Source organism: Microcaecilia unicolor, chromosome 1, assembly GCF_901765095.1.
Source record: "Microcaecilia unicolor chromosome 1, aMicUni1.1, whole genome shotgun sequence".
Taxonomy (NCBI): Eukaryota; Metazoa; Chordata; class Amphibia; order Gymnophiona; family Siphonopidae; genus Microcaecilia; species Microcaecilia unicolor.
In genome coordinates this window covers 548,042,615-548,055,635 of record NC_044031.1, presented here as the reverse complement: position 1 = coordinate 548,055,635, position 13,021 = coordinate 548,042,615, and the positions used below count along the sequence as shown (strand labels likewise).

The 13,021-nt window shown below is 44.9% G+C and overlaps 1 long non-coding RNA gene across 1 annotated transcript in view; it reads left to right on the top strand.

The window, feature by feature from the left end:
- The window catches only part of LOC115479339, a 23,877-nt gene extending 10,856 nt beyond the window's left edge, over positions 1-13,021 (top strand). Inside the window, exon 3 of the long non-coding RNA XR_003943660.1 lies at positions 11,921-13,021. This is a non-coding gene — a long non-coding RNA (uncharacterized LOC115479339). The remainder of the gene's footprint in view (positions 1-11,920) is intronic.

Here is a 13,021-nt window from a genome sequence, read left to right as displayed (position 1 = left end):
TTTTTTTAGCCCCTTTTACGTCCGAGGCGCAGACCACATGCGGATATTGTTTAGAGGTCAATAGCCTCTCATGTTTTTTTAAGAAGTGAGTTTCTTGTACAAAGACCACCTCTGGCCACGCCAGACGCAATTCACGCATTAGTCCATGTGTTTTATAAGGGGAATTCAACCCCTTTATATTATAAGTGAAAAACTTATAACCCACCATTGAACCATCTCTGAATGACGCTAATTATTAACGGACGGTGTAAGGCTTTCCCTAACTCTCCCTTTCCCCCTCTAACTATACCCATCCCTTCCCCAACTACCTCCCCCCCCCTCAACCCCTCCCTCCCTCCCATGTCCACCCACCAGACAATGCCTTCTGGCATTGCATGGGAACCTGGAAGAAAGTGACTCAAGGAGCGAACTCACCACCCACTCCTCCCCCCACACTTCACACACATCCCTACCCTTCTTTTTAAACCAGTTAAACAGCCCACTACAACCTTAACCCCCTTTCAAAACAGAACATTTCTCTCAATCTCCCCAGCTCATCCAGCTAGTCAACATTCATCTCTGATATAGATACAGATATGGTTAGAACAGTAGAGTCCTCTTTGGGCCTTCAAGTCTGAGCCTTAGGTGTCTTCTGTTTCTGTGGAACCCTCTTCCACTTCTGCAAGCGCGCTTTGGTCGTTGAAGCCAGCTCAGCAGGCAACATCTCTGACGTGGTCAGCCCAGCCTCATACAAAGACTTCCATATATCAGCCACTTTCCGCTTCCGACACTGTTGTCCCTTAAGTTCATAGCAGATGGCAAATGGAAAGGCCCATCTGTAGGCAATTTTTTCTTTATTCAAAACCTCAATCGCCGGTCTCATGGCACGCCTTTGTGTTAATGTGAACACGGAGAGGTCCTGGAACACAGACACCCGGGCTGCATTGTAATCCAAGTCTGGGAGCTTACGAGCCTTCTGCAAAAGCAGTTCCTTAAACGCATATGATGAAAAGCGAACAAGAATGTCTCTCAGTCTATTATCCACTCGCTGACCTTGCATTCTATGCGCTCTGTCAATGGCCGCTGCAGCCGGATCCAAGGCCTCACCCAAGATTTTTTCACAAAGGTTCCTCACCATCACTGGGATGTCCTCTAGGCCTCCACTTTCAGGTATTCCACGAAAGCGTAAATTGTGCCTTCTGCCTCTGTTCTCGAGGTCATCCAGTTTATACTGAAAATCCTCTGATTGTTCCTGCAGCTGCGAAATACGTGTGCTCAGCGCCCCATGCTGTTCGTCCTGGTCGTCTAACCGCTCCTCCAAGGTTTCTACGCGGCCTGCTAGCTCTCTCAAGTCCAAACTAACTGCATCAATATGCTCCAAAATTTCCACTCGCGTTGCTTTTATTTCGGCGCGAATCGCCTCCAAACATTTTGCCAGATCCGCGGATGTACTCTTTTTTGAGGTGGAATGGCGCACCGCCGCATGTGAGGCCGCTGAGTCTGAGTCCGACATTGCGGGAGATGTATGGCGCGAAAGGCTCCTCGCGGTCTGGTGCTTCGAAGTACGCTCGCTTCCCCTTTGCTGCGACGCTGATGACTTACTCAGTTTAAATAGCAATTCGTCCGGAACAGCTTTCAATGGGGTTTTGCTGAAAATATTCCTCAAATAGCGCTATTTGGGCAGCGTTAAGGTAGGGCAGTGTGGGAGCTATAAACTTAGGCAGCCATTCGCCTCCGTGACGTCACTTCCTCCTAGCTGGTGCTTTCTTTAAGCTCTAGTCTGCCTTCTGTCTGATGCCTGCCTGAACCTGACACCTGGAATCTGAATCTTCTGTAAGCTGTCTGCCTGAACCTCACGCCTGGACCCAATGCTGCCTTCTGTCTACTGCCTGCCTGAACCTCATGCCTGAAATCTGAATCTGTCTTCTGTCAGCCGCCTGCCTGAACCTCAAGCCTGGAATTTGACGCTGCCTTCTGTCTGCCGCCTGCCTGTACCTCACGCTGGGAATCTGACACAGCCCTCTGTCTGCTGCCTACTTGAACCTCAAGCTGGGAATCAAACGTTGACCTTTGCTTGCCTCCTGTCCTTCCTGAGTTCGTACTTTGTCTCTGCCACCACCCTCCATTCAAGTCCTGTTGGCCACCTCCTCTCTTGAGATGAATCCAAAGCCATGAGAACATACGTCCAAGAGAATTTAGCGAAGGCTTTTTCCGACCGTCCACCTCCCCTGCTGGAGCTGGTTTTTTCTTCGTTGCTAAGAAGGATGGCACACTCCGCCCTTGCATTGATTATAGAGGATTGAATGCTACCACCAGGGGTGTGCTGGTAAATTGTTAACAGGGGGCTCTCTCTCGCCAGCAAAGTAAAAGAGAATTCAGGAGGGGCCCAAGCCCACATTTTGGGATTCATTTGTTAAAGTAGCCATGGAGAACCGGCTCCCAAAATTCTTAAAAACTTAACAAATGGCTCTCGAGAGCCTGTGAGAGCCTGCTCCAGCACACCACTGGCTACCACCATTAAAAATCGATACCCTCTCCTGCTTATACCCGAGTTATTTGATCGTCTGCAAGGAGAAGTAATCTTCACGAAGCTTGATCTCTGGGGAGCCTAAAACTTAATTCGCATTCATCTAGGAGATGAATGGAAAACAGCATTCAATATCCACAAAGGGTGCTTTGAGTATCAGGTCATACCCTTCGGCCTTTGCAATGCTCCCGCAGTATTCCAGGACTTCATCAACCATATCTTCCAAGACCTTCTGTATTCATCGGTCATTGTCTATTTATATACATTTTTTTTTGTATCCCGCGCTTTCCCACTCATGGCAGGCTCAATGCGGCTTAGGTACTTATTTGTACCTGGGGCAATGGAGGGTTAAGTGACTTGCCCAGAGTCACAAGGAGCTGCCTGTGCCTGCAGTGGGAATCGAACCCAGTTCCCCAGGACCAAAGTCCATCACTCTAACCACTAGGCCACTCCTCCACTCTAGATGACATACTATTTTTTTCCACCTCACCAGTTCTCCAACGATTCAGAGACAATCATTTATTCGCTAAACTGGAAAAATGTGGTTTCCATCAACAGTCTATCCCTTTTTTGGGATACATCATTTCATCCCAGGGCTTACAGATGGATCCAGATAAGCTTCGAGCCATTCAAGAGTGGCCTTTGCCTCAAGGCCTTCAACACTTACAACATTTTCTTGGGTTTGCGAATTACTACCAACGATTTATAGATCACTACTCCCTCATCACCGCCATAGGAGCCAACTTTTCAAAATTATTGGGGGTGCTAGGTCCAACGGACATAACCCTTCCCTGGACACATCCAAGGAATTTTCTTAATATTGGGGGTGCTCAAGCACCCACAGCACCCACAGAGTTGGCTCCAATGATCACCGCTCCTTTGACTGCTCTAACTAAGAAGGGAGCTGACGATAAGTACTGGTCCCCCAGAAGCCCTCTACGCATTCAATAGGCTGAAGCAAGCCTTTCTATCAGCCTCTGTTCTACGAAGTCCTGACATCAACAAACCCTTCATACTAGAAGTGGATGCTTCATCTTTAGGAGCGGGAGCCCGCTACCCATTCAAGCCAGGCTCAGGGCGTGAGGGGGCTCGTGAGGAGGGGGTACTGTCAATGGCTTACTGTTGGTGCGGTAGGTCTGATATCCATTGTGGCAGTCTGGACAGCTACCGTGGCATTCTGCTCCTCCCGATGGCCAGCGGTGTGGGTGGCCACCGCAGCATTCTGCCACATTGCTGCAGCGTTCTGCTTCACCCCCTCTCTTGCAGCTGCGCCTTCAGAGACCTGTGCGGCAGCGCAGATGGCCTCCTCGGCTTAGTACAGTGCCACCTCCTTCTCTTTCTCACTCCTCCAGGGTGGGGGCATCCTGTTGACGTCAGACACCCTCACCTTTTAAGGAGGAGCCGGACTGCTATTCAGTGCCTCAGCTACGCCTTGGTAGCAGCTGGTGCGTTCTTTAAGCTCTATTCTGCCTTCTGTCTGCTGCCTGCCTGAACCTCATGCCTGGAATCCGACTCTTCTGTCAGGTGCCTGCCTGAACCTCATGCCTGGACCTGCGCTGCCTTCTGTCTGCCGCCTGCCTGAACCGCATGCTGGTAATCCGACGCTGATCTCTGCTTGTCTCCTGTCCTTCCTGAGCCCATACTTTGTCTCTGCCACCGCCCTCCATCCAAGTCCTATAGGCTTCCTGCACACAGGGGCTCAACCACTGGAGAACGGCGGTCATCGCAGGTGAAGTACGGGGCTTGTCAACTGCTGCTCCATTCCTGGATCAGCACGAGGGCTCCCTGCATGTGACAATTTTACCTTGTGTTCCTGACTCTGTGATGTGACAGGCCTCAGGATTCAGTTAATTAACCATTTTTGTTTATGTACTTTTTTCCGGCTGTGTTATTTCGCAGGCCCACTCTCAACTCCCACTTGGGGTATTATAGGGACCTTTTGCTAAGCTGCAGGAAGCGCTAATGCATGCTTACTGCAGTAAAACAAATTCCTTACCTGTGATAATTTTTGCATGTGCGTGTACTACCCATGTCTTTAAAAAAATGATTTATTTTGCACTGGTGGAGGAGACTGGCCATGCTTCTGTGCTAACTGGTTAGTGTAGCTACACTGCTGTATGCTAACTAATTAGTGCATGAACCCTTGCTGCCTACATAGTGGGTGGCGATAGGGGCTTACATATTAATGGCAAAACTAGTGTGTGGCCATTAATAAGATAAAATAGAAAAATTGGCCATTTTACCCCAGTGATAAAAATGGTAGTATGTGGGAATGACCCATATAAGGGCACTTTTTATGGTAATTTTGTAAAAGGGCTCCTTAGTATGACCTTTGAAAATACATTTAGTGTTTTTTCTTAGTTAATTCATAATTGTCTTCAAACTGTCCTTCTTCAACCTTGACACATTCATGAAGTCTTCAATGCCACTGAGCTGTTAGTTCAATGAATTCCAAGGTTTCAGTAATCAAGAGCTCAACTGTTTTGGAAGCATGGTGCTCTGGAGCTCAGTCCTGTTAAAAAATAAAGTACCGTATTTTTCGGACTATAAGACGCACCGGACCATAAGACGCACCTAGGTTTTAGAGGAGGGAAATAGGAAAAATTTTTTTTTCCTTTTTCCCAACTCTAAAACCTAGGTGCTCCGGTGCGTCTTGTCCGAATCCCGCCCTCCCCCCGGCCCTGTCACCACTTCTTCCTACTCACGCGATCTTCCCTGGTGGTCTAGTGACGTTGGGGCAGGAAAGAGCCCCCTCTTTCCTGCCCAGCGCGCTGCTCTCCATCCTCCTGTATGCATTGCTGCCTGACGGTCTCGGCGAGATTCAAAATGGCCGCCGAGAATTGAAGTCTCGGCGGCCATTTTGAATCTCGCCGAGACCGTCAGGCTGCATACAGGAGGATGGAGAGCAGCGCGCTGGGCAGGAAAGAGGAGGGTCTTTCCTGCCCTGACGTCTCTAGACCACCAGGGAAGATCGCGTGAGTAGGAAGAAGTCTACCTTCGGACTATAAGACGCACCCCCCATTTTCCTCCCAAATTTTGGGGGAAAAAAGTGCGTCTTATAGTCCGAAAAATACGGTGCTTAGAAATGTCTTGAATTTCAGGCAGAAGCTTTTGCTGCAGTAGGACGTTTTGGGGTTATTTGGAAAAATGTTGGGGTTCCTTTTATTTTCAGACACAGTGTATTAACCAAGCATCAGTGGCAAGGCAGACCTGGAGCTTTATTAACATGAATCCATAACAGCAAATTTCGGGCCTCTTTTACCAAATGGCGATAAAAGGAGCCCTGCAGTGGTGTCAGTGCACGGGTTTGCTGTGTGCCGAGGCTCCTTTTTATTGCCAGAGGCTTTTTTTTTTAGAAAAGGAAATGGCCGAGTGGTAAGTTGAACTCTTACAGGGCAGCCATTTCCTGGGGGAGCCCTTATCGCCTCCTATTTAGGAGGCGGTAGGGGCTCAGGGCAATAGCCCATTGGTAACCAGGCAGTGTGCGGTGCTGCTTGATAACCGCTGGGCACACCCCCCCTTAATTGCCAAACACCAGAAGCCAGAACTACCACTGGGCTCCTGAGTGAGCCCGGCAGGTGGACCAATTTGGCGCATGACCACACGGTAGTACGGCTACCATCACGTCGTAGAAAAGCCCTTCCATTATTTGTACGACTAGCACTAGACAGTGGGCTATTGCTGTTGCTGGTCCAACTCTGTGGCCTTTATGTTTTCCCAAGCTTTTTGTTGATTGTAAGTTGAGTGATCATTTATTCATATATTAAACAGTTGTTGCTCAATATTCAAAAGTACTTCTCTGTAGTGCAGCAGCCACTATGGGCTAGATTCTATATATGGCGCCTGAAAAGTCCACACGGAAAAAAAATTGCGCATAGATGTATTCTCTAAAGTACACCTACATTGTATAGAATAGACTTAAATTTCCACGCGGTATATAGAACACACCAAGCAGCTCGCCATGCAACCAAATTTGGTCACATCCAGTTAGACCAAGTTTTACTTGGTGTAAATCTTGATGCTTAAATTAGGCGCAGATTGGGTGCATTCTATAATAATACGCATTGATTTTAGAAACACCCACACCCTGCCCATGGCCATACCCCCTTTTCAACTATGTGACGTAGAATTTAGGTGCATCACGTTATAGAAGACACTTAGCGAGCTGTGCTTATAAATCTCAATTTAATAACAATTAGTGCTGATAATTTCTTGTTGACATCCAATTAACAGCGCAGTTTACCAATTAAATTATGCACATTATTATAGAATACGCTTCGGTTTCTGCAAAGATTTTTAGGCACCATATATAGAATCCGGGGGTATACGGATATGTGCCCTGTCCACCAATTTTCAGATAATGCCAGGCAGAAGTGAGGGCATGCCTACTACTACTACTATTTAGCATTTCTATAGCACTACAAGGCGTACGCAGCGCTGCACAAACATAGAAGAAAGACAGTCCCTGCTCAAAGAGCTTACAATCTAATAGACAAAAAAATAAATAAAGTAAGCAAATCAAATCAATTAATGTGAACGGGAAGGAAGAGAGGAGGGTAGGTGGAGGCGAGTGGTTACATGTGGTTACGAGTCAAAAGCAATGTTAAAGAGGAGGGCTTTCAGTCTAGATTTAAAGGTGGCCAAGGATGGGGCAAGACGTAGGGGCTCAGGAAGTTTATTCCAGGCATAGGGTGCAGCGAGACAGAAGGCGCGAAGTCTGGAGTTGGCAGTAGTGGAGAAGGGAACAGATAAGAAGGATTTATCCATGGAGCGGAGTGCACGGGAAGGGGTGTAGGGAAGGACGAGTGTGGAGAGATACTGGGGAGCAGCAGAGTGAGTACATTTATAGGTTAGTTTATAGGGCATGCCACTCAATTCTATAGATTGTCAACAATATTTAGCTGCTATCCATATAACTATGTGGATCAATTTAGGCCAACAAAATGCTGTTTTCATTTAAAATACATGGCTAACCAGATACTGGCTGAATATCACCACTATAAAAAAATATAGAAGAACTAAAAAAGTCCCACAAAACATTAAGCCAAGAAGCAAATGTTGCCGCTCCAGAGACATATGTTCTGTGGACTATTGAAGTATAAGTTTTTTTGAATCAAATTGATTTCTACATATCTCCAGAGTCTTGGAGGTCTTTTTTTTTTGGCTTTGTTTCACATTATGAGGACACCACATGTTGTTTGTGGTCTCCTGATGAAGGCAGTTTTGCCGAAACATAGTCTGTGTCAAGCCCATTGCAATTTATCCTCTGAGACCTTTAGGGTTTTAAACTATCTGATCTTTCTATATTGTTTTACAATAAAGGACAATCAGTGTTGGATCACCTAACTCATCCATTTGGTCATTCCTACTGTGTTTGCTTCTTGAATATCACCACTATCCATAGAGTCATTGGCAGTCAGCACTCTCCACCTGTATTCAGCACTGCTTATCATATCCCTCAATTCTAATAAGTTAGGCACACAGTTGCATGCTCAGTTAACCACGTAACATAATTAGAACTGTAAATTGGAACTTAATTAAAAATAACTGCCATTAACAAGCACTTATTGGCACTAATTGGCAGTTGGTTGTGTAAATGACTTATGCCCCTAGTCTATAAACTGAAAGTCTAACTTCGCTTACTGCAACTGCAAAGGGGGTGTTAAAGTGGGAGGGAAATGGACACATCAGGGGCATTCTGACTAAATTTGTGCGCGCTTTATAGAATACACACTTTTACATATGCAACTGCCGCATTTAGGTGCCATCATTTACAACAGCCATAGACATGGCATGCCTAAATTTGGGTGTATTATTGTTGACTTACACTAGTATTCTATAATATATTTGGCACACAATTAGGGCCTTATTCTATAAAGGTTATGCTCCTAAATTTACACTCCTAAATTATGTTTCTAAATTCTAACATATGCTTTTAATGAAAATTATATAACGGGCCAATTTTCAGAACCAGCAATGACCACATTTTTTCAAAACCAGGGCACTTTTTAAAATATGTACATTCAGCTCTGCTACGTGGTATGTGGTGGTGTTGAACACACATATACTGAACACATAGACTTATAGCACTGATATTCAGCCTGTCCTTTTAGCTTGTACCCACCCTTTGGTTTTCCATCTACTTCTTTCACCTCCTTCCTAGCCCTCCCTGTCTACGTCTCATTCCTTTCCCTGCATCTTGTTCTCTTTTATTCTTTCTCTAGCCCTCATCTACTTTCTTCTGTCACTCCTTCCCCTACCTCCAGTCCTTTTCTTCCATCTCTTATCCAAGTCTCTGATTACCCCCTTTCCAACACTTCTACAGTCTTACTTCTATTCCTCTCTCACTCATCTCCTTGTCAAGCTATCTTTGTCTTCTCCTATGATTCCAGCACATTCAGTATCTCTCCCGTCTCTCTCTCTCTGTCCCCACCATCTATCCAGCATCTCCTTTATGCTTTTTGACAAAGAAAAACCTGACACCTGCCCCACTCCATGCCCTGCCTTGTCCTGATATCATGCCACACTCCAAGCCTCTTGCCACATTTTCTGTTGCACCCTTCCCCGCCCCTCTAAAACCAACTATCCAGGAATAATGTCAGGAAGTATTTTTTCACTGAGAGAGTGGTAGATACCTGGAATGCCCTCCCACAGGAGGTGGTGGAGATGAAAACAGGAATGGAATTAAAAAATGCGTGGAACAAACACAAAGGAATCCTGTTTAGAAGGATCAAATCCAAAGAAGCTTAGGGGAGATTAAGCAGGAAAACTGCTGCTTGGCTGACTTCTACAGTCTGTGCCCTAATGGAGGCTGAGTAGATTTGGATGGCCCGGACTTGAGCTTTTTGGGTGCTTTGACAGTAACTTCAGAAATTTTAGAACAAGGCCAGTGCTGGACTGACTTCTATGGTCTATGCCCAAAAAATGGCAAGGATAAATCAAGATCAGGTATACATATGATGTCAAAATTACTAATCAGGGGATAACTCTTTTAATTCCAGAGTCACTTTTAATATCGACTACACAAAGGCTCCAGTATTTTTTCTTTATCACAAAAACATTTTATTATATTGCAATGCCCGCTAACCTCACTAGCACTGCTGCCTACTATTAAAACCTCACACATTCACTCCTCCGCTCACCTTGCACACCTGTATTTAATTTAAATACAAAACAATTGATTTTACATTTTAAACTGCATACTTATACCGTTTCGGATTGTGCATATATTTTGCCATGCTTATACATTATATCATACTCAGATAATCAAAACTCAGTCCTGCCAGCAAAATAGTCCTTTTCCTACAAACGCCACGCCTTCCGCATGGACGCAGTGAAAATGTTTCCACATAAACGCTGGATGACTTTTCTTCATGGACAAACTCTGTATGTCCGTTAAACCTCCGTTGGCTGTTCAAATACGCCACCTCCAGTCATTAGTATGCATCACAATACAGGTGCTGTGTGCTCGGTGACTAACTCAACAGTCCACCATATCTGTTTCATGTTATGCCGGCTCCTCAATGCAAGACCGCATTTCACAAATCTTCCTCAGGAGGAACCACCATCAAATTTGTTCTACACCTCCAGTGGCTGCATGCCGATTGAAACTCCCTTAGGGCTGAGCCACAGACGCCGCACAGGAGTGATTTCCTGTGCGGCATCTGTGGCTCAGCCCTAAGGGAGTTTCAATCCGGCATGCAGTGCTGAGGTGGCCATGAGGACAGAGGGTGGCATGGTGTTCTGTGGAGCATGTACACTGTTGCTGGGAGGTGGGGATGGGTAATGGGGTAAAGCGGTGTGCTTTTGGGTGACTCAGTGTGCTTTAGTGAGCTGCTGCCAATGCTCCAATCAGTATGTAGGCGTGGGCCAGGATGTGGGAGGGGGGAAAGGGGTCCAGATATGTGCAGCCCCTCATTTTAGCTTTGCATGGTTAGTGGAGGGGGGGCGGCTCCATAATTACTTGTTATTATATATTCTGTACATTCTGATTGCAGCAATTTTTTTTCTTTCTTATGAAAAAGCAATAACATGTATTGCAACAACAAAGAAACCTCAGCGCATGTGACCCTGCCTATGTATGGTGCTTGCATATGAGTGGTGTTATGATACTGGGAGACAATGCTGCACACTCACTTTTCCAGTGTGGCTCTGATTGTTCTCCATGCCCTCGTGGAGACATTTTGTGTGGGTGCTGGTGCGTCATAATTTGTCTTCTGTGTCCCAGGAGCTCTGTCTCAGCAATGCTGTAATTTGGCTCCCTACAGAGACTTGTCTGTGGCCCCTAAAGAATGTTCCTCCACGTGCAGATGTATATATGCACATTCTGGACACGGAGGGAATGTTCTGCCATTGCCGCGGATGTGTTATTTGATGTGTGGACCAGTACCCTCATTGTATATTTTGAACAGTGTATTTTCGATTGGTGGAAATGTTTATCTCCAGATGTTTAGGAAGTTTTCAGTACATCCTCTTTCAAAACATTTTAATGTATTTTTGAATATCGTAAAATGTTTAGTTTTTCTTCCATTATGGACTTTAGTTTTTAAACATTTTCTGATAAATGTTTATTTCGCTATATTGAAAGTGTCCCTTATAGTCTTCCTATCTTGGCCTGTCTTCAGACAATGCAGCCACAGGCTAGGAAACTCTCCTGGAGGACCCTGTCTTTCTGCTCTGGCTCTCCCCTTCCTGTTTCTTCTCTGGAGTTTTAACTCCATCTAACTGGGCCTCGCCCTCCTGGCTAAGCAGTCTAGTAATAACTCTCTTAAGGTGGCCCTATGAGGGAGCGTGTTTAAGGAAACTGGGTTTAATCTAGCCACTCCATCACAGTATCTGCTTAAGTACTGTGATGTAAAAAACCAAAGTTGAAGACGGCAAGGTCTGAAGTAGCCTACTAACAGAGGTGATGGAGGCCATCACTGTGACAGATGTGGATGGCAGTAGTGGTGGGAAAAAGTTGAGAGGTCAGGTAAAAGACAAGGGAGAGAGGGAAGCAGGTGTTGGGTTGCATATAGAAATGTATATGTACCTCTACCCAAATCTATATGTCCCTCAATCAAACTGTATGAATTCCAAATGGGCAGACTGGGATGGTACCTTTTGGTTTTATCTGCCATTTATTATATTGCTATGAGTCAGAGGCAGCTGTGATACCAATGCTTTTGCTATGGCTGTAGGAAGGAACTGTGCTGAGACCACCACATGTTTTATATAGACCATGTTTTTTTTTTTCAACTGACTGGATTTCTAGCAGTGACCTTGAGGTAAAAGGCTTTGTAACATTCTAACAATTTTCTTGGACAATTTGTAGTGAAAGAGGTGTCAAACTGTGGTATTTTCTCATTCAAATCATTTCATGATTAAGTGAGAATTACAGAGGAAGTATAAGTACCTTGTTTCTTTTTAATACAGGAGAAAATATAACATTTTAGAATTTTTGACAAGTATGAAAAGAGAAGACTGCTTAAGCTGCTGTAAACGGTATCAAGACTGCAAACTGAAACTCTACGAAGCCACCACATGCCCTCTTTACAACGATCCATTTCGGGGCTGGATTAATGCAAGATTTTCTTTCTTTCCTTTTTTTTTTTGTGGCTAATTTTTCAGGAAAATAAGCTAAAATGGTAACTGTAGCTGATATTTAATGCATAACTAATGGTTTCCTAAAGCTGCAAGTACTTCCAAAAGGGATCTGAGGCCAGCTGCAAATGTAATCTAGTCTTAGATAGAAAGAAGAACAAACGCCAGCAACAAAAGTCCCAGCTGTGCCTGACTTAACTCTGATCAACATTCTTTAGTTATCAAGCACACATTGAGCTTACAGCAGTCTCTAGCAATGCATGTTCATTTATACGACTTTTTAAAAAAAAGTACAGAAGCACTGTTTCCCATCAAAAACAGGGTGCACCATCACCAAATATTAATTTTTCATCCTTCCAATTCCCCCGTGGGCCTCTCTATTGCATCTGGTATTCAAGATGACAAATACAGATAACTGTACATGTGCAGTGCTGGAGATTTCGTCCAGTGTAGTCTAGCCAAGGTTAGCAACCGAATACTGGGATGTGTTCTGCTTAGCAGTGCAACATCTGTCTAATGCTGCCCCTTTAACCCAACTCCCAGCAATCTGTCTAAGCTATAACTTTTTATTGGCTCAACAAAAGATTAAATATAACGTGAGCTCTTGAGACCACAGAGGCCCTCTCTTCAAGATAACAATTTGATCATTCTTACAAGCGTTTTCAGTTAATAATTGTGTTTTGGGTTCCTAGTTCATTTTATTCAAGTTTGGTATAAAATGCAGTACGTAGTTTAACGATATCCTCTCAACACTGTATCTATTTAACACTGTGGAGGGGCATTTTCAAGTCAGAACGGGGACTTTCATGTTAGAGCATCCCAAACACATGTCCATCTCACATGTGTTTTCGAACAGGAAAGACGTCAAGATTTCTTGTTAGAAAATAAGTGAGATGAACATCCGTGTGCTGAAGATCTCCAACCATTTTACAA